The sequence below is a fragment of the Periplaneta americana genome, chromosome 9 (genome assembly GCF_040183065.1).
Source record: "Periplaneta americana isolate PAMFEO1 chromosome 9, P.americana_PAMFEO1_priV1, whole genome shotgun sequence".
Lineage (NCBI taxonomy): Eukaryota > Metazoa > Arthropoda > Insecta > Blattodea > Blattidae > Periplaneta > Periplaneta americana.
In genome coordinates this window covers 5,653,423-5,667,715 of record NC_091125.1, presented here as the reverse complement: position 1 = coordinate 5,667,715, position 14,293 = coordinate 5,653,423, and the positions used below count along the sequence as shown (strand labels likewise).

Genomic DNA, 14,293 nt, shown 5'->3' with positions numbered 1-14,293 from the left:
ACTTCCGTACTGCTGGCGCATCTGAGGCGTATGTTTCACTCTTTCTAACGCACATGGGAAATGGTTGTTTTGTTGAAAGAAGTATATATATATATATATATATATATATATATATATATATATATATAAATTATATTTCTTTAATTTTGCCGTTATAATGGTGGAATATTGTGCAGCATACGGCTGTACCGTACGTAAAATTGAGTAACAAAGAAATTACATAAAGACCTACTTTATTTTTCCAAGCAAGCCTGTAATAGAGACCCAGAGACCCTAGGTAGTTAAAATGCACATTGAGCCTCTTTTCCTTGCTTTTCCATTATTTTTACGAAGCTCAGCTTTCGGAAATAGCCTAACTTGTTCTGGAGTGAGTGAATAAACTGGTTTCATACAGACATGGTTTTCTATTGGTGTTGGTTGATTAGTAGAGGTTGATGGCTGAAACAAGTCCTTATCAGCTGTCAAAATCTCCATCTCCATTCTATCTTCTTCAATCACTGCTGATACGCTGCACAGGAGATGTTGGTTGATCTGTAGCAAAGGAGCTTAGAAAGTCATCCTTGGATAATACGTTCCGATTGAAGCCTTCTTGATTCCAACAACAATATTTTGATTATTAAATGCCCTTTGAAATGGTTGTGCTGAGAGGGAAGCAATATCATAAATACCGACAGTTTTACTTGAGTGTTCACTTATCCACTTATTGAATGGAGCTTTACATTAGTTTTTAAAGGGACCAAAAACACAAATATCAAGGGGTTGAAGACGGTGAGTCGTGTGTGGTGGGAATGTTCCAATAGTTCCAAACATGTTTCGTTCTGTAGAACAGGCGTTGTGATAAAGTAGTTCGAGAGTGAAAGGAGAATTTTGTAAGAGCATAATATTTCGTACTGGCTCAGAACAACACTGTTATTTTGGAACGCAGTATTCCAAGGTGCTGTTACTTTATGGAACAGTTCCAAGCAAGGAACTGTTCCAAAATAGCCGTTACATTATTTTTTCCCACCTCTATACAGTAGTGGATTAATAAGACATAATTGGTCCGAACATCCAGATGCGAAGTGCATTAACGGTGCACGGATTTCACTGTAAACTGTATGCAAGACCAGATTTCCACGAACCCATTGTCGCTCTCATTTCGTCAAAAGCTCCAAAAGAATAAAATCATCTACTGACTACGTTATAAAGACTAACCGATAAATCCCATATACTTTCCCGTGCTATTTCACTATCAGGTTTTTACGAAAGAAAATCCCTCAGCTAGGTTGAAAAATCCCTCAAATTTAGAAAAAAGAAATCCCTCTTGGAGTGGTATGGTCTAAACTCCAAAATACACATTTTTATAAAGGAATTAAAATAATAAACTAGAACAAGACAATGTTCCTAATAAATATAACAGTGCAAAAGAGTACTCACCCTCAGATCGGCATATTATTGATGATCCTGTTCACATTATTCTACTCCCTCTTCTTCCGCAACCGGCATCCCAGCTATTTTGTTGTCTCTTGAATCCTTGTTGTAGGCTACATATTTTCATTGAACAGTTTCAACATTTCGATGGTGATTGGATAGTTGTAACGCCTTTTTGTTCATGTTGCTCATGTCAAGTTTCATCTGCACTATAGACGACACTGTTTTTGCTGATAGTATATTTCTTTTCTTCGTTTTTATGTCAGTAACCATTCAAAATATGCGCTCTACAGCTGCATTAGAATGGGGCAAGGAAAGGCTAATTTTGGCTAGTTTTCCTAAATTTTTTAACAAAAATTCAGCATAGAAATTGTGTCATTCTTCTATTCGCTTCCAAAATTCTAGTACAAGCAAATTTAGATAAGCAGTTTTCTCTTCAGAAGAAAAGTAATTAGGTAAAAGACTAAATTCATTGAATACTGATTCTTAGTTTACTTTTGTCTTATATTTATCAACTAGTGAAGTAAGTGTGATACTATAACTTTCAAAAATCTTACTGACACCTTATGCAATTTTTGGAAGTAGAAAAATCAAATTACTTATAACATCTTGTTGAAGGGGCAATCTTTTCAAGGACTCGTTGAAAGCTACTTAATATAACTCCAAACATCGTAATATGAACTTTTACTTTGTCATCAGATGGTTTTCTTGTAAAAACACGGTAATTCTGGGGATTTTTTCAACTCTAATGCATTTTTAATGCGAGGGCGTGGAGCTGTGTCTTTCTAATTCACTCTTACCGGCCGATAGTTCCTTTTTGCAACACAAACATTTTACTTTATAGGGATCATTAAATTTAGCCAACCAACCTTTAAAATGAGGTTCCTCCAACCATGATTCAACGAATGAATGATTGTTACCGCCAAGATTTCTCACTTTTAGATAACTCTTTCCTGAATAATTTCAAGGGAGAAATTGTTCCAAGGCCGGGTATCGATCCCGGGACCTCTGGTTGAACGTACCAGCGCTCTTACCAACTGAGCTACCCGGGAACTCCACCCGACACCGTCTCAACTTTTCCCTTTATATCCACACAACTCGCGTGGGCTGATGAAACGCCAGACACCCACATCGAGTGCACACAATCTCTGTGTGACTTGGAATTGTGATTTTCTGTTGATGTACAGAGTGACGTATATATTATGCAAATCTAGTCTTTCAGGTAAAGCTCCCTGTAAAGCAGATTTGAATAATTTCAAGGGAAAAATTGTTCCGGGGGCGGGTATCGATCCAATGACCTCTGGTTGAACGTACCCTTGAAATTATTCAAATCTGCTTTACAGGGAGCTTTACCTGAAAGACTAGATTTGCATAATATATACGTCACTCTGTACGTTAACAGAAAACCACAATTGCAAGTCACACAGGGATTGTGTGCACTCGATGTGGGCGTCTGGCGTTTCGTCAGCCCACGCGAGTTGTGTGGATATAAAGGGAAAAGTTGAGACGGTGTCGGGTGGAGTTCCCGGGTAGCTCAGTTGGTAAGAGCGCTGGTACGTTCAACCAGTGGTCCCGGGATCGATAACCGGCCCCGGAACAATTTTTCCCTTGAAATTATTCAAATCTGCTTTACAGGGAGCTTTACCTGAAAGACTAGATTTGCAACTCTTTCCTGATTTCACGTTTTTTTTTATCGGCATGGACGGTCCTTCTTGAGGATCACTCATTGTATCAATAAAATAAACACACGCTTATACCAATAAAATATACACACGCTTAAAAATATCAGCAATTTAAAACTAAGTAAATAAACACACACTTAAAAAATATCAACTTAAAACTATGATCATAATACAATATGTACATTTTTCCCGGCTGTTAATACAAGAACTGAAATTACAGTACAGTATATTCCTAACCTACTCATGTTCGCAACAATCTACTGTACTCTCTAATGAAGTGCTGAATCGATATGAATATAAAGCGGGAAGACATAAACTACAATGGTGAAAAAAAAAAAAAAAAAAAACTTAAATATCATTGGCCGTTTCTATCTGAATCACTGAATTAATATTATAATGTTACAACAACCCGTTGTTGACAAACTTTATATTAAGCGTATAATAGAGTTTTGAGTGTTAAATCACTTTTATGTGCTTTTAATAAAAAATAAGAAACTCATTTTATATCTGAAAAATAAAAATATTTTGAAAAATATAAAAAAAATGGAAAAATTGGAAGGTGTGTCATTCTGTAAAAAAAAAACCCTCAATCCCTTTTCGACCAAAAAATTTCTACGCCGAGGGATAAATCCGTCAACCTGGCAACACTGTATCACTATAGTTATAAATCCAATGGGCCGTGAGCGCTGTAATCCATGGCTGTCATCATGAGACTTATTTTTATTAACAGTATATTCGTTTATCGTTCAGCAAGTTTTGTGTTCCTCTAATACCAGAATATAACTACTGACTCATAATTAGTGAACTTCAAACCATTCCTTAAGCCTTAGTGGAAGGTATGTAAGTTTATTTACGAAACATTGGATATTTTTAGAATGCCCATATTGAATTACAAGATTTCTCTATCGTATTGGGCCTACAGCTGAAACTGTTGCTTCGGCTGAAACCAACGTATTATACTATTAATTTTTATAGCGTAGATCAAGTGTGAAAATGTTTGAATCCAATTAAATCTATCTTCCATGAAATTAAATAGAAAATTGGTCTATTAGACATGGAAATTACAAATAAAAAGAATATAAGTGAGCGTGCAGTTATAGGCTAAGAAGGATATAAATTCCATATTTTCTCCTCTAATTGCATGAAGATGGGAGAGGGGATAGGAAACAGTATATATATATATATATATATATATATATATATATATATATGCTTACATGTCATTTGTCTTGGGTATATTTAATAGCGGTGCTTGACATTATTTACTGTAGTTAATAGTAAATTACATTAGCAAGACAGTAATCAGCATAATTATTTTATCTACTACTACTACTAATACAGAAAAAGGACAGTTAAGAAGGCATAAAACTGACAGGAATTCGCAGTTCTCTAAAGAAGTAGAAGCAGTAAAGTTATTCGTGATATGGTCAATTTCACTGTGACGGGTGTTACTTTCAGAAAGAGATTCTTCGAAATTTAATTGGAATACAATAATTAATAAAATATTTTTACTAGTTCTTTTATACTCCAATGAATCTCCACTTCTTGCTTGTTAGACACAACTAATTACTTTTTTTTCTAAACATTATTTGTCAGGTGAGGTAAGTGAAATAAACAATGTGACGGGTGTAACATGAAAAAGACATGCATAAATTAATGATACAGTTTAACTGATAACTCTGTGAAGTTCACAGTTTAATTGTGTTACATATTTTCAGTGAGAGGAAAGTTCAAGGAATAGAGTGATATAATGGATGTAATTAAAATATTAAGCCCTACACTTACAATTTAATTAACCTTATGTGACGGGTGTTACTTAATAATGTGACGGGTGTTACTTGTCTGAAGAAATTTCACATTTGGTTATTTTTTTTGTTTCAAATCATAGAACATATGTTTTCTGTAGTTCACTACATAGACTTAAGAGTACTGGTAGCCTAATATCAATGGTAGATATATGTTTTCAAAGTGTGCAATATTTTTAAGTTACCTTTCACTTAGTAAATTACAAATATGATGTTGACAGCTTCAAAATTGTGCTTTTGACGCTCTAAAGTAAATTAATACAAATATTTAATAGAAACAATAAAAATACAGCCATAAAATCAAAATAGTGTGGCTAGAAGTACAGATTCGCTTTTGATATTAAACTGTTGTTCCTAACATAAATTTACTTTTTAGTATATATGCTCACTTCAACAAATGCTAAATATAAATTTATATTTCTCACAATGGAATTTAATAAATTTTACTAAAACTGTAAAAAAAAAAAAAAAAAAAAAACAACAACAACTTAAGCAGCATCATACTCAGAGCTGTCTCAATTTTTACTATTTGGGCAGCTTTTCCTAGTGACTGGAATTTCGTTTCACTGAAAACACTAGTGTTTATTAATGCAGCTTTTCTTGCCCTTCAGTTTCAAACTTTCAGTTTTGTTTTCTTACTGTGAGCAGTAAATTCTTTTCTTGATAGCTTCTTTGTTCTCCTAAGCTTTTCCCTCTCTCTCTCTCTCTCTCTCTCTCTCTCTCTCTCTCTCTCTCCTTCTGCAAATAGTCTTCATATCTGTGTTGTTTGGGTAAAGGGAGATGTCATAAAATGAGCTTGGTGATAAATGAAAATTAAACTTGGAACTCTTACTGAAAATACTTTTCTACACAAAACACAACTGCTAGTATTCTTTTCATTTTTGCACAATAACTTGTATAATTTAACTTGTGTGTTCATCTGGGGAACAAAATTCCATTTGCACAAAAAATTACTTATCCCCCTTTACTCGAACACCACAGAATTTTATCTTTATTTAATTTTCTTCGCCTAGGGCATTTAGGTTGCCTCTCAGCTGCTGATTTCCCCATTCTGCAATTAAATATATACGGTATCCAGCTATCTCAAAACGTTAAATTAAATAATTGCATTGTTAACATGCAGCGTCGTATATCCTAAAAATGCAGCAGCTTAATCTGCATTTATTTTTAGGTTATGCTAGTGGTTAATATCTTCAGTAATTCATTCCTTGTTAAGTAAGCAAGAAATAATGTTACAGAATAGAAAAGTACTATGATTAACTAAAATAGAACATAAGTACATTTACCTTCGTAGCCTATAATTTTTATGTAAATCAGAACTTTCGACCAAACATTCAGCTTAATGTAAATTTGGTGGGAAATCTTTCAGACAAGTAAGATTTTGGAGGAAACAGGTATTGACGACTGTTGATAACTTAAACTTCAGATTTACCAACATTTGAAACCTATTTAATAATGTGTTGTGGGAACTATCTGCAATAAATCAAAATACAGAATTCCTGTGTTCTCCTTGCTCTAATTTTGTAACACCCGTCACATTAAAACACTTATTATTTTTAGTTAAAAAAAAATAAAAAAATACTGTACTTTTGGCATCATATTTTGACTTTGCTTTAAAAAATTTGTGCCTTCAGGACAAAAGCTGAGAGCAAGAGAGTAACTTTAAGCATATTCTGTGACGGGTGTTACATAAAAACACTTATTTTAAAAGTAGCAAATTTTTAAACTCACTGACATTCATAAAAGTAAATTGACACTGATTTTAAAGTCTCCTCTTTCTGTTAATAGAATTACAACAGAGAACAGCCTTGTTTATTAATTTTAAGTTATGGTTTGGCAACAAACTGCCAAAATAAATTTGACAGATCGAAAGTACACACTAAAAATATTCACTTCGGATGTATGTAAAACAAAGATGAAGTAAATAAATCGAACTTTTGTGTTAATTTCTGAAAATATGAACTTTCCTGAAGAAAATGATATAAAGAACATAGGCCTATACTGAACACGAAATTTAATTTTTAACTTCAATGTCCAACCTATCGTGGAATTGACCATATGTCAGTTAAATACACACTGTTAGCCTACCTGTTGTTATATATGTGAAAGCCTGCAATTTTCTCCTTGTTCCTGAACCACTGGCAATACTATCTTGTTTCATTTTAGAATAATATTGTTCAACAAAATATTAGCCAATATAGTTGTGGCTCTAGAAACTAGCATCTTGTGGAATGTCCACAACCACACACTGTATTTTCACTACAATTACCAACACTTTCACATTGTTCACGTATTAGTGTTTTTAAGAGACGCCTTTGATTTGTTGCATTACCTAATGACGTCACTCTCATATCTAACCGAAATTAAACATTGGAACGCTTTATATAGAAGTATAGTCACACTTGTTACGAATTTTGTGAGCTACATGTGTCCTCCTCTGTCTGTTATTCTTAAATACTTATTTAGTTCCACTGTATCACTGGAATATTCTAATGTCTCATCATCGCATAAAACATACCGTTTCTATAACAAAGACATTGTATTTTCCCTCACTCTCTGTCTGTATAATCCGTAACGTGCCTCTAGAGAAATCAGTAATTCCGAGAAATGCAGCTGTTAATTTAATGTATGCGTTTTATAACGTTTTGAGAGCCACTTTTGTTTGTCAAAATCTTGCTACATAAGCAACGTTTCGTTTTTCTATTGAAATTGGTTTATAGTATTTACTTTGCATGGCAATTAATTATGGGGCAAGTTTTATGTTTTACAAACACATACATATATGAACTTATAGATACAGGTAACCCAATAATATGTACCAACGACTCCAGAAAACGTGAAGAAATGCATACAAAATGCTTGTTGGAATTATGATAGAGAATTACTTACCGGTACTTTTCGTACACATCACTCTTTCTTCAAAGAAATGTAAGAGTATTGAGTTAGAGAGTCAACACCTTGAGTATCTAGTTTTTAATTGAATGTTATTCGCGCGTTTTTATAATAACTTAGATGCTTATAAATATATGCATTTCTTTTATTCATTCATCCCTCCCTCCCTCCATCCATCCATCCATCCATCCATCCATCCATCCAACCTCAAATGTCTGTGAAACTACGCACTAAATTGAAAAGTTATTCATGCAAACGTTGTTTACTTTTGTATGAAGAATGAGAATAAAAAAATAAAGACTATAGGCTACCCTTAAAACAATTGGATTAGTCTTCAAATGATCTTCTAAACGTCCTCCAAATACAACTTAAATAATGCAATTTGATTTTCCGCTTAAGGCATCTTTTATTTAAAACATTGCTGTCTAAAATGCTTTGTTTGTGAGATATTTCACATTATCAGTCTATCCTGTCTATAATTTTTTTTTTTCAAAACAGCAAAGCTTGCTTTCATGGACCTACCTATTGCTACCTATTGCTGCTCCTGTTCATGTTGCTGCTGCTGCTGGTATTAATGTCTGCTGATGCTGCTAAAATACTGATGATGAAGATGATGATGATGATGATGATGATGATGATGACATAGCTGCTGCCTGTACTGTTATTGTTGCTGATGTAGATGGTGACGTTGTTCTTGCAGGTATAACATTTTTAAACTCACGAAAATTTTCTGCCTATTTGAAAAAAAGAAAAATTAAACATAGCCTAATTTATTATTACCGTGAACCAACCACTTTTCATATTTTGGACGCTACTTTTGAACTGGTAAAAATTCGAAGTCACGTCATCTGCCAACCACTTACCAAACGCATCTTTCGTCTCTTCTTTTCGTCTTTCTTTTGGTTCTTTATTTTTTTGTTTATATGGCTGATTTATAAATTATAAAATGGTTGCATCATCTGTGAGTTTAGGTATTTTCCTAGAAACTGCAAGAATGCTACCTCACTTTGTAATCGTCAGTAACAGTGTTATGGTTTTACGTATGCAAGGAACACTACACTTCCTAAGCATGGTGATAACTTGATGAAAATTATATTATCATTCACACATATCAAATTTTCTTAAAGGAGTACACATCACAAAAATGAAGTTGCTTTGATATTAAGGCATTTCATGAAACATTTACAACACTGATTTTATTTTTCTTCTACATCGCTTCGTTTGGCAACAATAAATTGTGAAAGATTCATGTGTCACATCAAGAAGCTCACAATGCCTAGCCGCGCATAGTATCAGGCAGTTTTATTAATCTTTTTGAAAGTGTTAACTTGCATAGGAATGTGTTATGGTATGTGCATATCCTTCCATGAATAATAATTCATTAGTTACATAAAAATGCCCTCTTGTAGTGCGTATGGATGCAATAATTCAACACGGGAGAAGGGCAATCGAGAGAAAGGTATATCTTTTCATGAATTCCCTCATTGAAATGAACTGCAGTTCAGAATGTGGATAGAATGCTGTAAAAGAAAATAGTTTATTCCCGGACCTGGAGCAACATTGTGCTCATTGCATTTCAATACTGAAGACTTTGACGAATTGCAGTGTTTAAAGACGAATTTAATGCCAAAGGAAAAGTTTTGTGGGCCCAAACTAAAATCAAATATGGTTCCCTCTGTAAAATTGACTAGTACCAGTAGTCGTGTTTCTGATGAATATGACAAACCGACAACCTCAAAAAGTCAGCAGTCAAGATCAAGATTGGTAAGATATGAAATGAAGAAACGCAAGGAATTAGTAAGTGAAAATTTGGAAACTAATAGGCCTAGTAATAACGATGATGGCCAAGTATATGAAGAACCCCTGTTTCAATGGATTTGAATTTATCACTACCCAAAATTGCAGTTCAATGTGAATTAGGCTGTGAACTTCTCAGAAACTGCTCCGAACTTCCATCAATAGAAATGGATGACAATACGACTGAAGAAGTAATGAACGGCACTCTATACTATCCAAGTTTGGGTAGTGACGACAGTGATTGTGAGAGTGAAGATAATTCCCCCGAAACTGTTGCATGACTACTATTCTGTGGCTTGGAGTAGTTTTCTACTGTTGTTTCAAATTTGCCGCACGATTGAGAGAAATAAAACGTTATATGAAGGGCTCAATGTATGTGTGCAAACAGCTTGTGAATGTGGTGATATATATATATATATATATATATATATATATATATATATTTTTTTTTTTTGGTCATCTCAACCTATGTTTAGGAAGCGACTGGAAGGAAATGCACTAATTGCATCAGCTTTACTACTTTCAGATGTACTGTATAAGGCCTTTCACTCGTTTCGTAAAACAATGAATGTGGCTATGATGTCGAAAACAGTTTTCAATAGGATTGTAAATATAATTTGTAGTCCAATAATAAAGGATCAATGGAAAAAAAGTAAGAAGTGATACTTTGAAAGCAATGAAGGATAACGGAACGGAAATTTGGCTGGCAGGCGAGGGACAATATGATTCTCCAGAGTTTCCTAGTAAATATGTGATGTATTCAATAATGAATCTTCATACTAGTGCTATCATAGACTTCGAACTTTTACAAAAAAGAATGGTTAAAGGTGAAATGGAAAGACATGCTTGTGAGAATGTAATGAACAGGTAAATAAATGAAGATAAATGTGACAAAAAATTATTTTTGTCTGGCAGACATAAGGGCGTTTGGTGCTTCTTACATACTCAGCTTCTGCAAATTGATCATGAATTTGACGTGTGGCATTTATCAAAAACTTTAATGAAAAAGGTAAAGGCTGTGAATAAAAAGTATCCTGAGTCCCAGCATGGAAGTGTAGCATCAATAATTAGTTATGGTGGGTAACGCAAACTTGTGGTGGAAATGGTACTGTACTGATCAATTAATTTACCTCTATATTACACAATATAAAGAACGAGCATGTTTGGATGAAAGAAAATGAAGTGAAACGCTGTGAACATGAACCACTTGGTGAAGATGAAGGAAAAAATAAAGTGTGGATTAAACCTCATTCTGAAGCATACAAAGAGTTGAAAAAAATAATTTTTGATAAAGCTTTTTTGAAGGATTTAGAGGATAGAAAACATTACATTCATATGGGCAAGTTGGAAAGTTATCACAACCTTCAGTTGAAGTACACACCTAAAAGGGTCCACTTCTCTTACAACAGTATGCTGATCAGGTCTGTAATCGCAATTTTAGAACATAGTTGGAACTTGAATAAAGAAAAACTGAAACTTATGCCACAATATTCTAAGACCTCGAGTGCATGAGTTGTGAAACAAAAATACAAGCCAAGTGACGAGGGTTGGAAACAACACACCATGGAAAAAATTAAAGAATATTTGCATGCAGATACATTATCTGAAGAAGAGCTTCTGGATCTGTCTTTACCGAAGAACGTTTTAATCTGAAAAAAATTTGACGTCATCTTAGTTTCTATATATTGTTCTCCGTAGGTGATGCTAATATGTTTTTCACACAGTTTTGTAAATTGATTTGATTTCTTTTATCATTAAAAATGTGTTTTATAAAATGTGGTGATATTAATATTGATGTACGACATAATTCTGCTATATCTTCACAGTTAATGTTTGAAGATCTGTTGATTGTTATTTTACGACTATAAAGGTGTCAAGAGGCAGTTCATGTCTTGATAATGTTATAACTAATATACATAGAGATTTAATTACTACAGATGTTGTTAAGGTACCTTTGTCTGATCATAATGCTCTTCGTAGTGATATTAAAATTGTTAATAGTAATGTACATAATAATGAATCTCCTATTTTTATGAATTTTCGTTGTTTTAGTGATTATAACTTTATTAATTTTAAAGAACTTTTGAGTTGTATTCAGTGGTCTGATATTTTTTGTGATAATGACTTTGAGTGTTTTTTTTTTTTTTATAAATTTATGGTAGTGTTTCTAGACTGTTTTAATTCATGTTTCCCTTTTAAGCTTGTGAAATGTTCCAATCAGAGTCATTCATATGGCGTAAATAACAAATTAAATTGGTACACTGATGACTTGAAAGCTTTTAAAGATCATGTATCTCATTTATATAGTTACATGCAGGGGGCAATATATTACGATGTTAATCCTGATGAAGCTACATGCTTACATGCCAATGCAATAAAAAATATAAACGTGTACTTAAACAACCTAAATTACGATTTAATGCGTCTTGTATATATAATTCTACTAATAAGTGTAAAGCAGCATGGAAAATTATTAATGATAACATCTTCTGATGGTAGAAGTAATTATATTAATCTTGAATCTAAGGATTTTCATTCTTATTTTGTTAACTCTGTCACAGCACTCGAAAATAGTGTAAATAGTTGCACTCATCAGTCCTTATCTTTTCTGGAAAATACTAACATGTCTGGTAACCATTTTAAATGGAAACTTGTCTCACGGGACAGAGTGTTACTTATAGTCAATAAATTATAAAATCGTAAATGTAGAGACATTTATGATATAAGTGCTGACATAATACAGCCTGTTAATTATCTTATTATTGATCCTTTAACGTTTTGTATCAATCAGTGTCTTTTGAATGGTAAATTTCCGCAATATTTCAAATCATCTAAAGTTATTCCCATCTTGAAGAAAGGTAACCCATCTCAGGCCGCGAATTATCGCCCCATTTCTCTTGTATCTATGTTTGCTAAAATTATTCAAACTGTAATGCAAATTCAATTGTAAGATTATTTCGAAAGTAATAATTTATTCACTAAGAATCAGTATGGGTTTAGAAGAGGAAATTCTACAATAAATGCTCTTGAGAATCTGATTTTTTCTATAATATCTTGTTTTAATAAATCTAATAATACTTTTGTAGTTCTTTGTGACCTTGCCAAAGCATTTGATTGTGTTGCACATGATATCTTGATTAGGAAATTAAATTATTATGGAGCTTCAGATATTGAATTAGATTTGTATAAAACTTATCTACGTGATCGTAAACAAGCTGTATATTTTAATGGAAGCTGCTCGAATCTTGTTGCTATTCAGTATGGTGTTCCCCAAGGTTCTGTTTTGGGACCTTCGTTATTTCTTATTATGATCAATGATTTGCCATTTAATATTGATATCGAATCTGTTTTATTTGCAGATGATGCCACACTTTATGCTACTGATAGGAATGTGAATGAATTGAAAGTAAAATCACTCAATCTTTTGATAAAGCTGCTTCTTGATTTTTGGCTAATGGTCTTTGCCTTAATGACAACAAGACTCAGAGAATTTTATTTTCGTTGCTAGAGAGGTATGTGATAATACCCTTCAACAGATCAAACTCTTGGGTGTTATTCTCGACTCTAAGTTGATATGGGTAGGTCACATTAATGACCTGTGTATTAGAGTGTCAAATGTAATCTATTTGTTAAGGAGACGTAGAAACCTTGTACCTAAAGAATTTCTTAAAACCTCGTATTTTGCTTTTTTAATAGTATTATTACTTATGGTATTCATTTGTGGGGAAATTGTCAGAAAATTGATCAAGTACTTCTGCAAAAAAAGGCAATACGCATTTTGACAGATTCCGATTTTCATGCTCACTCCAGACCTTTGTTTATTTCTGAAAAAAAATTTAAATGTTGTGAAGTTGTATATTTTCCATTGTTTGATTAAAATTAAGTCAAATTTAAACAGTTATTATCCACATAGCTAGATTCATCATTATGATACAAGACATAATTACCACCTTGTGACCCCGAGGCTTAGATTAGCCAAGTCTAAATGGTTACTAAATTGCATTGTCTATGTTAAATAAACTTCCTTATAGTGCACATATTGTTAATTTTAATAGATTTATGTGTGTTATTCACGACTGGCTAATCAAAAACCCTTTTTATGATATAAATGAATTTATGGAAACTACTGTTGATATAGTATTTTAGTTTGTTTGTTTATCTTGTTTTTCTTTTGACTTTCGTATCTGTGATACCACGACTTTTTATCAATAAATCATTGCACCAGTACCTTGCCCTACAGACTCAGTTTTGAGAGAGCGAGAGAGAGCGATAGAGAGAGAGAGAGAAATATATATTGATTTTCAATAACACACAGTTAGTTGTCAGTTTTTAACGCCTTTATATTATTAATTTCACAGCAGCAGACACACTCTTCGTCCTGTGGCATTTCATTACATTTACAACAAATACACCACACTAGTACAAGATTTTCGTATTGTCACCACATCAGACTTGCTATGATCACTGTCGTCCTCACAACCACAAAACGAGTCCTTCTGAGGTTCGAACTGGTAAGATATAATACCACCCGAAGCCACTAATTGTTTGATTAATTTTTTTTATCTCTAAAACATGAAGGCAAGACGCTGAATATGGCTTGCTGCTTGGCACAGCTGTGAGCTATGTGATTTCCAGACATCGGATTCTAGGGCAAATGTCTATTTTGTTTCTTTAGGAGAAAAGTAAAAATAATTATTAATATTTGTG

At 33.2% G+C, this 14,293-nt stretch overlaps 2 protein-coding genes across 8 annotated transcripts in view; one reads left to right on the top strand and one right to left on the bottom strand.

Moving 5' to 3' along the window:
• The window catches only part of LOC138705745 (zinc finger protein 235-like), a 135,232-nt gene extending 133,756 nt beyond the window's left edge, over positions 1-1,476 (bottom strand). The window contains exon 1 of the mRNA XM_069834335.1: positions 1,417-1,476. The gene's annotated coding sequence lies outside the window, so the exon portion shown is untranslated. The remainder of the gene's footprint in view (positions 1-1,416) is intronic.
• Positions 1,477-3,771: 2,295 nt separating this feature from the next.
• The window catches only part of LOC138705743 (zinc finger protein 235-like), a 158,120-nt gene continuing 147,598 nt past the window's right edge, over positions 3,772-14,293 (top strand). For 4 of the 7 annotated variants that reach the window (XM_069834332.1, XM_069834330.1, XM_069834331.1 and 1 more), the window contains exon 1: positions 3,772-3,928. The gene's annotated coding sequence lies outside the window, so the exon portion shown is untranslated. Of the gene's footprint in view, positions 3,929-8,287; positions 8,490-12,945; positions 13,099-14,293 lie in introns of all 7 variants that reach the window. The other 3 variants (XM_069834326.1, XM_069834328.1, XM_069834327.1) reach the window with 3 other exon arrangements.